This window comes from Bos mutus, chromosome 1 (assembly GCF_027580195.1).
Source record: "Bos mutus isolate GX-2022 chromosome 1, NWIPB_WYAK_1.1, whole genome shotgun sequence".
NCBI lineage: Eukaryota > Metazoa > Chordata > Mammalia > Artiodactyla > Bovidae > Bos > Bos mutus.
Window position 1 is genome coordinate 91,175,397 of NC_091617.1, and position 15,171 is coordinate 91,190,567.

Here is a 15,171-nt window from a genome sequence, read left to right on the forward strand (position 1 = left end):
AATCCCTGGCATTCCTATACACTAATAATGAGAAAACAGAAAGAGAAATTAAGGAAACAATTCCATTCACCATTGCAACGGAAAGAATAAAATACTTAGGAATATATCTACCTAAAGAAACTAAAGACCTATATATAGAAAACTATAAAACACTGGTGAAAGAAATCAAAGAGGACACTAATAGATGGAGAAATATACCATGTTCATGGATTGGAAGAATCAATATAGTGAAAATGAGTATACTACCCAAAGCAATTTATAGATTCAACGCAATCCCTATCAAGCTACCAACAGTATTCTTCACAGAGCTAGAACAAATAATTTCACAATTTGTATGGAAATACAAAAAACCTCGAATAGCCAAAGCGATCTTGAGAAAGAAGAATGGAACTGGAGGAATCAACCTACCTGACTTCAGGCTCTACTACAAAGCCACAGTTATCAAGACAGTATGGTACTGGCACAAAGACAGAAATATTGATCAATGGAATAAAATAGAAAGCCCAGAGATAAATCCACACACATATGGACACCTTATCTTCGACAAAGGAGGCAAGAATATACAATGGATTAAAGACAATCTCTTTAACAAGTGGTGCTGGGAAATCTGGTCAACCACTTGTAAAAGAATGAAACTGGACCACTTTCTAACACCATACACAAAAATAAACTCAAAATGGATTAAAGATCTAAACGTAAGACCAGAAACTATAAAACTCCTAGAGGAGAACATAGGCAAAACACTCTCCGACATACATCACAGCAGGATCCTCTATGACCCACCTCCCAGAATATTGGAAATAAAAGCAAAAATAAACAAATGGGACCTAATTAACCTGAAAAGCTTCTGCACATCAAAGGAAACTATTAGCAAGGTGAAAAGACAGCCTTCAGAATGGGAGAAAATAATAGCAAATGAAGCAACTGACAAACAACTAATCTCAAAAATATACAAGCAACTCCTACAGCTCAACTCCAGAAAAATAAACGACCCAATCAAAAAATGGGCCAAAGAACTAAATAGACATTTCTCCAAAAAGACATACAGATGGCTAACAAACACATGAAAAGATGCTCAACATCACTCATTATCAGAGAAATGCAAATCAAAACCACTATGAGGTACCATTTCACACCAGTCAGAATGGCTGCGATCCAAAAGTCTACAAATAATAAATGCTGGAGAGGGTGTGGAGAAAAGGGAACCCTCTTACACTGTTGGTGGGAATGCAAACTAGTACAGCCACTATGGAGAACAGTGTGGAGATTCCTTAAAAACTGGAAATAGAACTGCCTTATGATCCAGCAACCCCACTGCTGGGCATACACACTGAGGAAACCAGAAGGGAAAGAGACACGTGTACCCCAATGTTCATCGCAGCACTGTTTATAATAGCCAAGACATGGAAGCAACCTAGATGTCCATCAGCAGATGAATGGATAAGAAAGCTGTGGTACATATACACAATGGAGTATTACTCAGCCATTAAAAAGAATACATTTGAATCAGTTCTAATGAGGTGGATGAAACTGGAGCCTATTATACAGAGTGAAGTAAGCCAGAAGGAAAAACATAAATACAGTATACTAACGCACATATATGGAATTTAGAAAGATGGTAACAATAACCCGGTGTATGAGACAGCAAAAGAGACACTGATGTATAGAACAGTCTTATGGACTCTGTGGGGGAGGGAGAGGGTGGGAAGATTCGGGAGAATGGCAGTGAAACATGTAAAGTATCGTGTGGGAAGCGAGTTGCCAGTCCAGGTTCGATACATGATGCTGGATGCTTGGGGCTGGTGCACTGGGACGGCCCGGAGGGATGGTGTGGGGAGGTTGGAGGGAGGGGGGTTCGGGATGGGGAACACATGTATACCTGTGGCAGATTCATTTTGATATTTGGCAAAACTAATACAATTATGTAAAGTTTAAAAATAAAATAAAATTGGAAGAAAAAAAAAAAAAAAAAAACAATGCTGTATGTCAGATCTAGCATCTGCCAGTTGTTCAGTATTTGACAGATCACTCACACTTTATAACCTTTTTTGGTAAGTGAACCATACAAAACAGAGATCATATCACAGCATCCTGGAACAAGTATATTAAATTCTATTTGTGCTTTAAAAGTTTCCATTTATTTTCCCTCCAGATATCTTTATAATTAAAATAATTGGAGAAAAGTGAAGTTTAATACATTGATCCCAAAGTATTTCTCTTGCCACCAATGAAGTTCCATCTCTTGAAAAAAAGAGCAAATGAGTGTTTGAGTAATACTGTGTTGGGGAGCAGGGGGGTGTGCCATAAAAAAAAAAAAAAAAAAACTGGAAGTCAAGGTCCACTGTTGACTTGTAACCTCCAAGGAAAACTGATTCTATAACAGAATATTTCATTTCCTATGCAGAGTTAGGAAAAAATAACTAAATAAAAGATATCTGAAGAAAAAAAATAAAAGTAAGTAAATTGAGACACAGGCAAAATAACTTTGAAAAGCTTTGTCTTCACACAAGGTATTGTTGTTTTATTTAAAGGGTAACACCAATAAATATTTCCTGACGCAAGAATTTTGATGCACTATCAGAAATAACTCATTTTAGAGCAAGGGCACTGGTAACTCCCTCTAAATTCATTATGAGGATTATGAATATTTTTATTAGTCAAGATTGGTGGGTGGGGGGAAAGCAAGACTAAGCCTACTAATCTATTCACTAATTTTTCTCTTAGTGAGAGGCAGGGTTGAGTTTAGACAGGTGAGGGAAAGAGCACAGGTCCTAATGTTAAGGGTAGTTATGGAGTGATTCTCTAGCTGCAACTAGTTAAGATTAATATTTTAGGTCAGTTAAGCCTTTCCTTCCATGCTGTAATTCCTTATCCTTTCTGAAAACCAATTTACTAGCCTTCACTCAGAGGTGCATGCTCCCCCACAACAGGGCATCTGTGCATGTTTTCCTATTTTCAGAAGACTCTGTCTCCCCACCTGTAAATATTGCCTCAGTCTCCCAACTTTTCATTCCTATCTCATCATTCAAATGGCTTCCTCAGGGAATGCATACCTATTCACCAGATGAGGTCAACACTTCAAACTGAGATCTCACAGAAGTAAGTGTATCTCCTTATCTTGTGATCGTATTTTGTCTTCATGGTTATTTGATGAATGAATTAACCAACAGATAAATGAACACTTAACCAAAAAGTACTCGAGTCAGTTGACAAATATTTGTGATGGTTCTGTCCTTAAACATGGAAAACCCCAAGTTGACATAGCTTGCATTATGACCATCTTCCTTTTACTTTAAACTATCCATGGTTAGAAAATGTTTATTCAAATTAACCAAACCATTCATTTGAGAGGTGTTTTTCTTACAATAGAACTTCATCAATTTGGCATTTCAAAGGAGAACATTTGTTCTACTTAAATATTTCTGGAATGCTAACACTTTCAACAATCTGTCCTCAGAGAATGTAATTAATTGGGCACATTTAATTACGGCACATGTAGTAATTTTAGTATTGGGTCTGGATAGTATTTTACAAACACTATTGTCTAGTTTTGACAAGAATGTTGGCCTGAAGGCCAGATCTCATGGCCTAAGGGTTAGAATGTTGTCAAAGGACACAGTAGAGACAGTTGTGAGTTCAGTGGGGGAATAACTTAGTGTCTCTATCAAGTATGGAAAGTCCCCTTTAAGGTGAAATCACTGATGATTTCAATGATTTCATTGATCATTGGATCTGGATTCCCTTTCTTGTATTGAGTCTGAAACAAGAATCTTTGTGACCTTGACATCTGAATGCATGGAGTCATGGATTTGTTACACAGCCACCTAAGGCTCTCACTGCCTGAATCCAGCAGACAGCCTAATTAAACAGCAAGAGTTCCTGGAGGGGAATGTTAATGAGTCTACTTGGCAGCCAACAGTCTGTTCCCCAGATGGTGCAAGGGTTATAAATTGTCAGTAGGGTAAGAGTAGTGAAGGAAGTCAGGGAAAATGCAGAAAGACTCCTACACTACTGGAATTTTCTGAGATATTAGTCCCACCATGAAAATATTTGGAGATTCAGTGGCGGGGTAGAAGTACCAGCATATTCTGTTTACTTTGAGCTGTAGGAACACATCAAAGTTGCATTGGCTTTTCAAATAAACGTCATTCTGTTAAACTGAATATTGGGGTTGTTAATTCAAGCACTTTCATCAGGATGATAATGACTGTAAAAGCATGACAATATCATTAAAGCTTGACCAGTTTCATAGGTAGTATTTATTATTTTCTGCCTTTTTATTTTTCCTAATGGATGGAATCTGGAGCATGCAAGCCCTTGCCTAATTAGGGCATTTTTGAATGAGTAATATCTTAGGAAGAAATAATTTTCCATGACCTTAAAGTCACGCCCTCACTATTCTAAAGTAACCAGTGTCAAAGCAACCTCTATTAAGAATGAAAACACCTCTTTTCCTTTTATCAAGCTTTCTCTTCAGCTTATCTTTAATTATGTTTTAGAGCCAAATGAATATGTGAAAGCTAGGGTGAAGTTTAACCTTCACTGTATTTCAAAAGTCAATTCCAAGAACCACCAGTTTTAAAATCTAGGGGGATTCCAATAATTTTTGACTCTTAGTGTCCATAAGTGTCCATTTATGCAACCTTTTTTTTCCATTAGTATGTCTAGTTTCTAAAAGGAACGTAACAACAATAACAACAAAAATGTCACCTCTATGATTAGATTCTGTTATGTAAGACTGAGATGACCAGAGTGTGAGTCTCTCCTCTGACCTTGGAGAAGTAACCTGTTGTATTAACTGCCTATGAAGAGGGCCATGGGGCAGAGAACTACAGATAATCTCTAGGAGCTGACTGCATTTGTATAGCTACAGGAATTGGATTCCTCCAATAATCAACTCGCAGCTCAGTTCAGTTCAGTCCACTTCAGTCACTCAGTCATGTCCAACTCTTTGTGAACCCATGAACCACAGCACACCAGGCCTCCCTGTCCGTCACCTACTCCCGGAGTCCACCCAAACCCATGCCCATTGAGTTTGTGATGTCATCCAACCATCTCATCCTCTGTCATCCCCCTCTCTTCCCACCTTTAATCTTTCCCAACATCAGGGTCTTTTCAAATGAATCAGCTCTTCGCATCAGGTGGCCAGAATATTGGAGTTTCAGCTTGAACATCTGTCCTTCTAATGAACACCCAGGACTGATCTTCAGCGCTCAGCTTTCTTTATAGTCCAACTCTCACATCCATACATAACTACTGGAAAAACTATAGCTTTGCTAGATGGACCTTTGTTGACAAAGCAATGTCTCTGCTTTTTAATATGCTGTCTAGGTTGGTCATAACTTTCCTTCCAAGGAGTAAGCGTCTTTTAATTTCATGGCTGCAGTCACCATCTGCAGTGATTTTGGGGCCCAGAAAAATAAAGTCAGCCACTGTTTCCACTGTTTCCACATCTATTTCCCATGAAGTGATGGGACCGGATGCCATGATCTTTGTTTGCTGAATGTTGAGCTTTAAGCCAACTTTTTCACTCTCCTCTTTCACTTTCCTCAAGAGGCTCTTTACTACTTCTTCACTTTCTGCCATAAGGGTGGTATTATCTGCATATCTGAGGTTATTGATATTTCTCCCAACAATCTTGATTCCAGCTTGTGATTCATCCAGCCCAGCATTTCTCATGATGTACTCTGCCTATAAGTAAAATAAGCAGATGACAATATACAGCCTAGACACACTCCTTTTCCTATTTGGAACCAGTCTGTTTTTCCATGTCCAGTTCTAACTATTGCTTCCTGACCTGCATACAGGTTTCTCAAGAGGCAGGTCAGGTGGTCTGGTATTCCAATCTCTTTCAGAATTTTCCACAATTTATTGTGATCCACACAGTCAAAGGCTTTGGCATAGTCAATAAAGCAGAAATAGATGTTTTTCTGGAACTCTCTTGCTTTTTCCATGATCCAGAGTTTGTTGGCAATTTGATCTCTGGTTCCTCTGCCTTTTATAAAGCCAGCTTAAACCTCTGGAAGTTCACAGTTCACATATTGCTGAAGCCTGGCTTGGAGAATTTTGAGCATTACTTTGCTAGTGTGTGAGATGAGTGCAATTGTGTGGTAGTTTGAGCATTCTTTGGCATTGCCTTTCTTTGGGATTGGAATGAAAACTGACCTTTTCCAGTCCGGTGGCCACCTCTGAATTTCCAAATTTGCTGACATATTGAGTGTAGCACTTTCACAGCATCATTTTTAGGATCTGAAATAGCTCAACTGGAATTCCATCACCTCCACTAGCTTTGTTCGTAGTGATGCTTCCTAAAGCCCACCTGACTTCACATTCCAAGATATCTGGCTGTAGGTGAGTCACCATCGTGATTATCTGGATCATGAAGATCTTTTTTGAATAGTTCTTCTGTATTCTTGCCACCTCTTCTTAATATCTTCTGCTTCTGTTAGGTCCATACCATTTCTGTCTTTTATTGAGCCCATCTTTGCATAAAATGTTAACATGGTATCTCAAATTTTCTTGAAGAGATCTCTAGTCTTTCCTATTCTATTGTTTTCCTCTATTTCTTTGCACTGATTGCTGAGGAAGGCTTTCTTATCTCTCTTTGCTATTCTTTGGAACTCTACATTCAAATGGGTATATTTTTCCTTTTCTCTTTTGCTTTTCGCTTCTCTTCTTTTCACAGCTATTTGTAAGGCCTTGCCAGAGAGCCATTTTGCTTTTTTGCATTTCTTTTTCTTGGGGATGGTCTTGATCCCTGTCTCCTGTCCAATGTTACGAACCTCCGTCCATAGTTCATCAGGCACTCTGTCTGTCAGATCCAGTCCCTTAAATCTAGTTCTCACTTCCACTGTATAATCATAAGGGATTTGATTTAGGCCATACCTAAATGGTCTAGTGGTTTCCCCCACTTTCTTCAATTTAAGTCTGAATTTGGCAATAAGGAGTTCATGATATGAACAACAGTCAGCTCCTGGTCTTGTTTTTGCTGACCTTATAGAGCTTCTCCACCTTTGGCTGCAAAGAATATAATCAGTCTGATTTTGGTGTTGACCCTCTGGTGATGTCCATGTATAGAATCTTCTCTTATGTTGTTGGAAGACAGTGTTTGCTATGACCAGTGCATTCTCTTGGCAAAACTCTATTAGCCTTTGCCCTGTTTCATTCTGTACTCCAAGGCCAAATTTTCTTGTTACTCCAGCTATTTCTTGACTTCCTTCTTTTGCATTCCTTTCCCCTAGAATGAAAAGGACATCTTTTGGGGGTGTTAGTTCTAAAAGGTGTTGTAGGTCTTCTCAAAAATCTTCATTTTTGATATTGCATCCAAGTACTGCATTTCAGACTCTTTTATTGACTATGATGGCTACTTTATTTCTTCTAAGGGATTCTAGATATAATGGTCATCTGAGTTAAATTCACCCATTCCAGTCCACCTTAGTACGCTGATACCAGAATGTCGACGTTCACTCTTGCCATCTCCTGTTTGACCACTTCCAATTTGCCTTGATTCATGGACCTAACATTCCAGGTTCTTATGCAATATTGCTCTTTACAGCATCAGACCTTGCTTCTATCACCAGTCACATCCACAACTGGGCAATGTTTTTGCTTTGGTTTGTTTTGCTAACCACCTCTAAAGGAACACAAACTCCAGAAAGAAATGCAGCCTGGCTAATCTTGACAGTGGTCTTTTAAAACCCAGAGCCATGGACTCTGCTAAGCAACACCTGAACCCCTGACTCATGAAAACCAAGATAATTTTGTATTAAGCCAATATGTTGTGATAATTTGCTGTGTGGCAATATAAAATATATCATTGAAGAATTTTTCATTTTGACCATATGGTGGCTACTTTTATGTGTCAACTTGACTGAGCTTCAGGGTGCTAAGATATTTGATCAAACATTATCCTGTTTTCATAAGGATGTTTCTGGGTAAGATGAATATTTAAATATGTAGACTGAGTAAAGCACATTGCGCTCTCTAAAGTGAGCAGGACTCATCCAAACAGCTAAAGGTCTGAAAAGAACAGTAATGTTGACATCTCCCAAGTAAGAAATAATTATTCCTCCCTGATACTCTTTGAAGTTGGACATGAGCTTTTCTTTTGCCTTTGGACTTAAACTGAAATAGAGGCTCTTCCTGGTGCTTGACCTGCCAACTTTTGAACTGACCTACACTGTCAGCTTGCTCACTTACCCTGAAGATCTTGGGATGTGCCAGCCTCCATAATCATATGAACCAATTCCTTCTAATACACACATACATACACACACACACGAACTCACTCTATTGTTTTTGTTTCTCTAGAGAACCTTGACTAATACAGGCCATAGTCACAAGTGAAAAGAACTGCCAAATCTTAGAGATGGAGGGAACTGTAAACATCAGTTTGAGAAATTTCCATCCTCAATCTGCAGACTCTATGGACTGTTGACTCATTTTAATTTAACAAAAGCACAAGTTTACAGCCCTGATTTCTTAGCAAATACTTTAGAACTGACCCAAAAACTGTTTTCCTCACAGGTGCTAGTTCTATTAGCCCATAGTAAGTATTAATATATTTCCTCTTTCAAAGATTTGGATAACTGTTTGGCCTCCTCTAATAAATCTTATCTTATCCAAATGAAACAGCCCTACCTCTTTAGTTCTTTCCTGCATGACATAATTTCAGAACAACTCACATTCTCTCCACATATTTCTGAAGGTACATTAAGTCTTCTATGCACTCAGAACTAAAAACAACATTCTCAACTAACTATGGTTATAATAAAATATAATGGTATTATTAACTCCTTTCAACTATTTCTAGTATGTTAAAGAGACTTGGTTTATATACTATTCAATTGTGGCTCATATTACAGATTAGTTTAACTCTTGTCTTATTATAAAGCCCAGAAAACTAAGCACTTAATATCTCAGCCTCCCTTGCAGCTAGGAGACATTAAGTAATACCATGCTAGCTAATGAAGTATTTATAAAGAGATGTCTACTCAATAAAATGGTTAAACTTCATCAAGAAAAAAATATTGCTTTTCCTTTCTTCCTGCCTGTAAGGCAATCATGATACATGGAAGTTTAGCAGTTATCTTGTGACTACAGGACCACAAACACAAACAGAGAGGAAAGACAAATAATGAAGTCTCTGATGAGAGCATAAGCAGTTCCATCAACTCTGGACTACACAGTTTCTATCTTCTGGTTGTATGAGAAAAATCAACTTTTATGTTTAAAACGACTTTAACTGGGTTTTATGTTACTTGTAGCTGAATGCATTCTAAACTGCCACTGTTTTTGTTGTTGTTACTTGTTTGTTTTTTTAAACAGAAACTAAAGCTTGGGAAGCTAAAGAGTTTGCCAAAGGCCACATATCTAGTAGAAGAACCATAAACTCCCTAGCTCAGCTTTCTTGCCACCATATGGTTCTGCCATTTTACATAATGTTGCCACTCTAAAGGTGTAATATGAATGCTTTATTTTACATATATCACAAAGACAATCTCAATGTTAACACTAGGATATGACTAAGAAATATACACTCTGGCACATAAGATGGTCTACAAATTAATATAGAAACAATTCTTGGTCACAAATATATTTCAAGACACTCAAGTGAAAGATTCAATTATTATCATAAAATTCAATCCAATAAATAAAAACCAAAGTGACCCAGAAATGATTCTTGAGAACTGCTACTCCAGTCTAATCAGAACCGTCATTTTTCCCTCTTTCCATTAAATTGCATACTTTGGCTCTTACATAAAAGTGGACTTATAAGTTAAGTATCTATTTCAATGATAATCCTGAATGAACAATTTTAAGTTTACCACAGAAAGCACACTGAAAATATATTATCTCATGACTATGAAACAAAAAAAAAAATCTTTGGGGGCCCTTCTCAACTATTTTTTTTTTCTTTTGAAAATGCAGTGAAGAACAATTTTTGCTTTGTTCTACATAGCCATTTTCTCTGTCTCTACAATAGGCATATACTTACCAATTTAACTTTAAAAGACACTCTCCTGGCAGATAATCCCTAGTTTGAACAAAAATCCTTCACCTGACATTTTTTGCCATTTTAGAAGAAGGGAAAAAACAAACCTCACACACAATGTATATTTTCAAACTTTATTTGAAGTCAAATAAAATGTAATTGAAGGCTCTACTCTTATTTCCAACTTATCAAAAACCACATGAATTAAAGTACAAATCCCACCACCAAAGACATAGTAAAAGGTTGGAAGAATATTCTAAAGGTCACATTATCTTAATGAAGTGCCACTTCCTGACAACATGGCCATGATATTGGAGTAATATACTCCATTTAGTGGGAAATGCTCTGTGAAATCCATGCCCTCTGCACTCTAAACAAAGACATCGGTAATTTTCTTAAAAGGTCACACACAAAAGTGTTATTTAAAACTAGGCATTTGCCAGTTGTGAATATATGAAAAATGAATATCAGATATAGGAACTGGGATAAACTGTTTGTAAAATGCCAGGGCTTTTCACCTATGCTTTAAATATATAAAATTTTGTCAGATAATTTAATTCTTTGATATAATTTTATTGAAATATTAAAGGGAAAATTATATTGAAAATTTTAATAAGATTACATCTAAAACATCTGAAACTGAAACTGTTAGTCACTCAGTCGTGTCTGACTCTTTGCGACCCCATGAGCCTGCCAGGCTCCTCTGTCCATGGGATTTCCCAGGCAAGAATACTGGAGTAGGCTGCCCTTTCCTTCTCCAGGGTACCTTCCCTACCCAGGGATTGAACTTGTGTCTCCTGCTCAGATTCCTTACCGTCTGAAGAACCAGGGAAGCCTCTGACTTACTCAAACTTGAAAGTGAGTTTGAGTAAACTGACAAAGTTTATTTCAATTCAATTCAGTCGCTCAGTTGTGTCCGACTCTTTGCGACCCCATGAACTGCAGCACTCCAGGCCTCCCTGTCCATCACCAACTCCTGGAGTCCACCCAAACCCATGTCCATCGAGTCAGTGATGCTATCCAACCATCTCATCCTCTGTCATCCCCTTCTCCTCTTGCCCTCAGTCTTTCCCAGCATCAGGGTCTTTTCAAATGAGTCAGCTCTTCGCATGAGGTGGCCAAAGTATTGGAGTTTCAGCTTCAGCATCAGTCCTTCCAATGAACACCCAGGACTGGTCTCCTTTAGGATGGACTGGTTGGATCTCCTTGCAGTCCAAGGGACTCTTAAGAATCTTCTCCAACACCACAGTTCAAAAGCATCAATTCTGCACTCAGCTTTCTTTATAGTCCAACTCTCACATCTATACATGACCACTGGAAATACCATAGCCTTGACTAGACAGACCTTTGTTGGCAAAGTGATGTCTCTGCTTTTTAAAATGCTGTCCAGGTTGGTCATAACTTTCCTTCCAAGGAGCAAGCATGTTTTAATTTCATTGCTGCAATCACCATCTGCAGTAATTTTGGAGCCCAGAAAAGGTCGCATTTGTTTTATTTTAGATTTTTCAGGGAAGAAGTTGCATATTTATATATATACCACAACTTTAAGTATATTCTCAATAAATATTTAAAGAATGAAATTATTATATACTTGTCAACTCAAGAAGAAAAACCTAGCAACTTTATTTATCAAAATCCCTGAGTGAACAACAATCATTATCACACTGCTAAAAGAAATACCTATTCTATTTCATTTTCATAAAATTTACTCAGCATGAGTGGATATGGAGGTTAAAACAGTTATGTTATTTTTTTAATTTTTGTAGAATTATAGAAATACCATGGTTAAATAAATTTGTGATAATATGAAAAAGGTAGTATTTTAAAACTAGAAAGATAAGACATTTAATAAGTAAAAGCTGGAAAACTGGTTAATAACATCAGAAACAAAGCCATCATCTTAAACATTTACTATAAAATAATAAAAATAAACCTCAGCTGGATTTTAAACATTTTGCACATATTACAGAAAAATTTTTGAAATTACCCAGAAGAAAAATAAGGAATATGTATATATACACACACACGCACATACACACACATATATATACACACACACACATACACAGAAGACAAAAATGCATATTAAAAATGGATAGATCCGGCAAATCAAAATTTAAATTTTCTACATGCATAAAAAGTAACAAAAATCAAAAAGAATAAATATTTATAGTACACTCAATGAACAAAAGATTAAGATTATGGATGGTGCAGGGAGGGAGGAGGGTTCAGGATGGGGAACATGTGTATACCTGTGGCGGATTCATGTTGATAATAGGCAAAACCAATACAATATTGTAAAGTTAAAAAATAAAATTAAATTAAAAAAAAAGAATGTCTATAAAATAGAAAAAAAACTAAAATGATAGACAATTCACAAAACACAATTAGAAAATCTACTTATGGAAAATATTTCAATTTCACTAGTAACACATGAAAAGGAAACACAATGTTTCCAATGCGTCTTTGCTTTATCAAACGCAATAGAATTTTTAAGATGATTGATGATTTTTGGGTAAAGATGGAATAACAAACATATGCTTCTATAATCCCTTGTTTCTTAAAAACCCAGTGAACTTCCACAATAAATAAAATAATGATAACAATAAGAGAGAGGAACTGGGATAGCAATGATGAGTAAGAAATAAAAGCACCTATGGATCTGAAATCCTGCAGGTGCTGAGATACAATTGGATGGACAGAGGAAGAATATTTAGGAAATTAGGTTGCCAAATCCAGGCGGTATGCAAACATGGGGCCTGACTAAGAGGGGTGAGAAAAGCATCTCCAAGCTTAGAGTCAAGGAAAACCAAGAGTCAGTATGAACATAGCCTTACCCTAGTTAAAATTCTCCTTGAAACAGCTGAGGCAGCTGGGGGCTCTCCTTTCCCCAAAGGAGGAAACAGAGCAGCTGGTAATCTGGCTTTAGGCTCAAGTCAGGAATGCACTGTCAAAACAAGTATAGTTTCTATCTCTGTAGGTTTCTGCTGGGGATGATTGGAGCCTGAGAGGCAAAACTGAATATATAGAAGGTAACTCCACATTCTCTCCTGATGATCCTTCTTCCTGAGTGGCTCTGGTGATGAGCAAACTGAGCCTCTAAGAAGTTGACTGAAGGGGCTGCTTCCTCAAGGAGAGCCTGTGCACCAGTATTTTCCAGCCCTCTGTCAGACTGGGAAGGTGGGCACTCTGCTCCTTTCCCTCAGGTAACCCTGCAGGCCCCCAGGAGTGTTCCTGATCATTGCTCACAGTGAATTTACTGTGTGTTGAAACCTTCCTGGGTACCAAGCCTTGTGTCGAGAACTTTAAGAGTCTTTGTCTCTATCGAGCCCCTTCACGGCCCATTGAGGTCGATGCCATTAAGCCCCATTTAGTAGAGAAGGAAATGGTAACCCACTCCAGTATTCTTGCCTGGAGAATCCCATGGACAGAGGAGACTGGCAGGCTACAGTCCATGGGATTGCAAGAGTCAGACGTGACTTTGTGACTAAACCACCACCACCACCACCACCACCTCCACATTCCCAGAGGAGACACAGAGGAAAAGAGAACAAAGGTTGGGTGGCTCAGCCACTAAGGAGTCAAAGGAATGTCTTTCTTCTCAAACTTCAATGTACTTATGAATTGAATCTGGGCAGTTTTATAAAATACAGAGTCTGATTCCGTAGGTCCAGGCTAGGGTCAGAGATTCTGCATTTCCAGTGATCTCTCAGGGGATCCCCACAGTGCTGATCTTAATATTTCCTTCGAGTAGTATGACAAAAGGTTTTCATTCCCAGCATAAAACTTTCCATACCCTAGAAATTACAGAGATTCCTTTCAATTCCCCATCCCTGAGAAACTTGGGAAACTTTTTTTCCCTTTAGCACATTTTTAATTTGATGTCATTTAATGAGATTATTTTTAATCTATTGCATGAAAGTGAAAGTGTTAGTCACTCAGTCATGCCCAACTCTTTTACAACCCCATGGACTGTAGCCCATTAGGCTCCTCTGTCCATGGAATTCTCCAGGCAAGAATACTGGAATGGGTTGCCATTTCCTTTTCTGGAGGATCTTCCCAACCCAGGGATTGAGCCCAGGTCTCCTGCATTGCAAGCAGACTCTCTACTGACTGAGCCACCAAGGAAGACCTAATCTATTGTATATATTGGCATAAATCTCACATCCAGTTCTTTTTTTTTTTTCCATTTCTACTTTAAATGGAATCTAAATACCACAGAGATTTGATAGTCATGATCACCCATTTAAAAATGAAAGAATTCTGTTTAACAGTCAGAAGCTATTTTTTTCATTAAAAACATTAATCTTTCCATTATACTTCTCCCATAGAATTTTTTTGAGCTATAATTTATACACCATAAAATTCACCTAAGTGAACAATTTAGAGTTTTTTTTTTTTCTCTTCTACCATAATCAAAGTTGAGCAATCCTCACAGAGCATTTTTAATCACTCCCAAAAGACCACCCCTCACCCATTAGCAGTTACTGCCCATCCATTTTTTCACTCTGTCTTTTAAAAAATATGTCATCCAGGACTAGAGATATTTTTTACTGTTTTCTTATCAGTTGGGATTTTATTTCTTTTTCTTGCCTAATTATTCTGGGTAGATCCTCCAGTACAATACTACACAGAATTTATGACAGTAGACATTCTGGTCTCTATCTGGATCTCAGGGGAATAGCATTTTAGTATGTCATCATTAAGTATGATGTTAGCTATGAGTTTTTAATAGATGGTCTTTACCAAGGAGAGGAAATTCCATTTCATTTCTAGTTTTTCAAATGTAGTTATCATGAAGGGTGTTGGATTTTATCAAACGCTTTTTTGAGATGACTTCTATTGAGAAAATCATGTGGTTTCTGTCTTTTATTCTATTAATGTGGTATATTATATTTATGCATTTATTACATTATTTTCAAATGTCAAACCTTATATTTCTTAGATGAAACCCAGTTGGTCATGGTGTATAATACTTCTTTATGTCACTGAATTTGGTTAGCATTTCATTGAGGATTTTTACACTTGTATTGATAAAGAATATTGATTTTCTTCTCTTTTGATGGCTTGTACTGGCTTTAGAATCAGGTGATAATGGCTCATAAAATGAGTTTGTAATTATTTCTCTACTTTGTAACTTTTGAAAGACTATGAAGGACTGGTGGTAATTTTTCTCT

At 37.4% G+C, this 15,171-nt stretch overlaps 1 protein-coding gene and 1 non-coding gene across 10 annotated transcripts in view; one reads left to right on the top strand and one right to left on the bottom strand.

Moving 5' to 3' along the window:
* The window catches only part of NAALADL2 (N-acetylated alpha-linked acidic dipeptidase like 2), a 1,605,389-nt gene that overhangs the window by 915,100 nt on the left and 675,118 nt on the right, over positions 1 to 15,171 (bottom strand). The gene's annotated exons all lie outside the window — the stretch shown is intronic.
* LOC138989519 (small nucleolar RNA SNORD125) lies at positions 13,028 to 13,124 on the top strand. Its single transcript, XR_011465811.1, has one exon. It is a non-coding gene; the product is annotated as a small nucleolar RNA SNORD125 (small nucleolar RNA).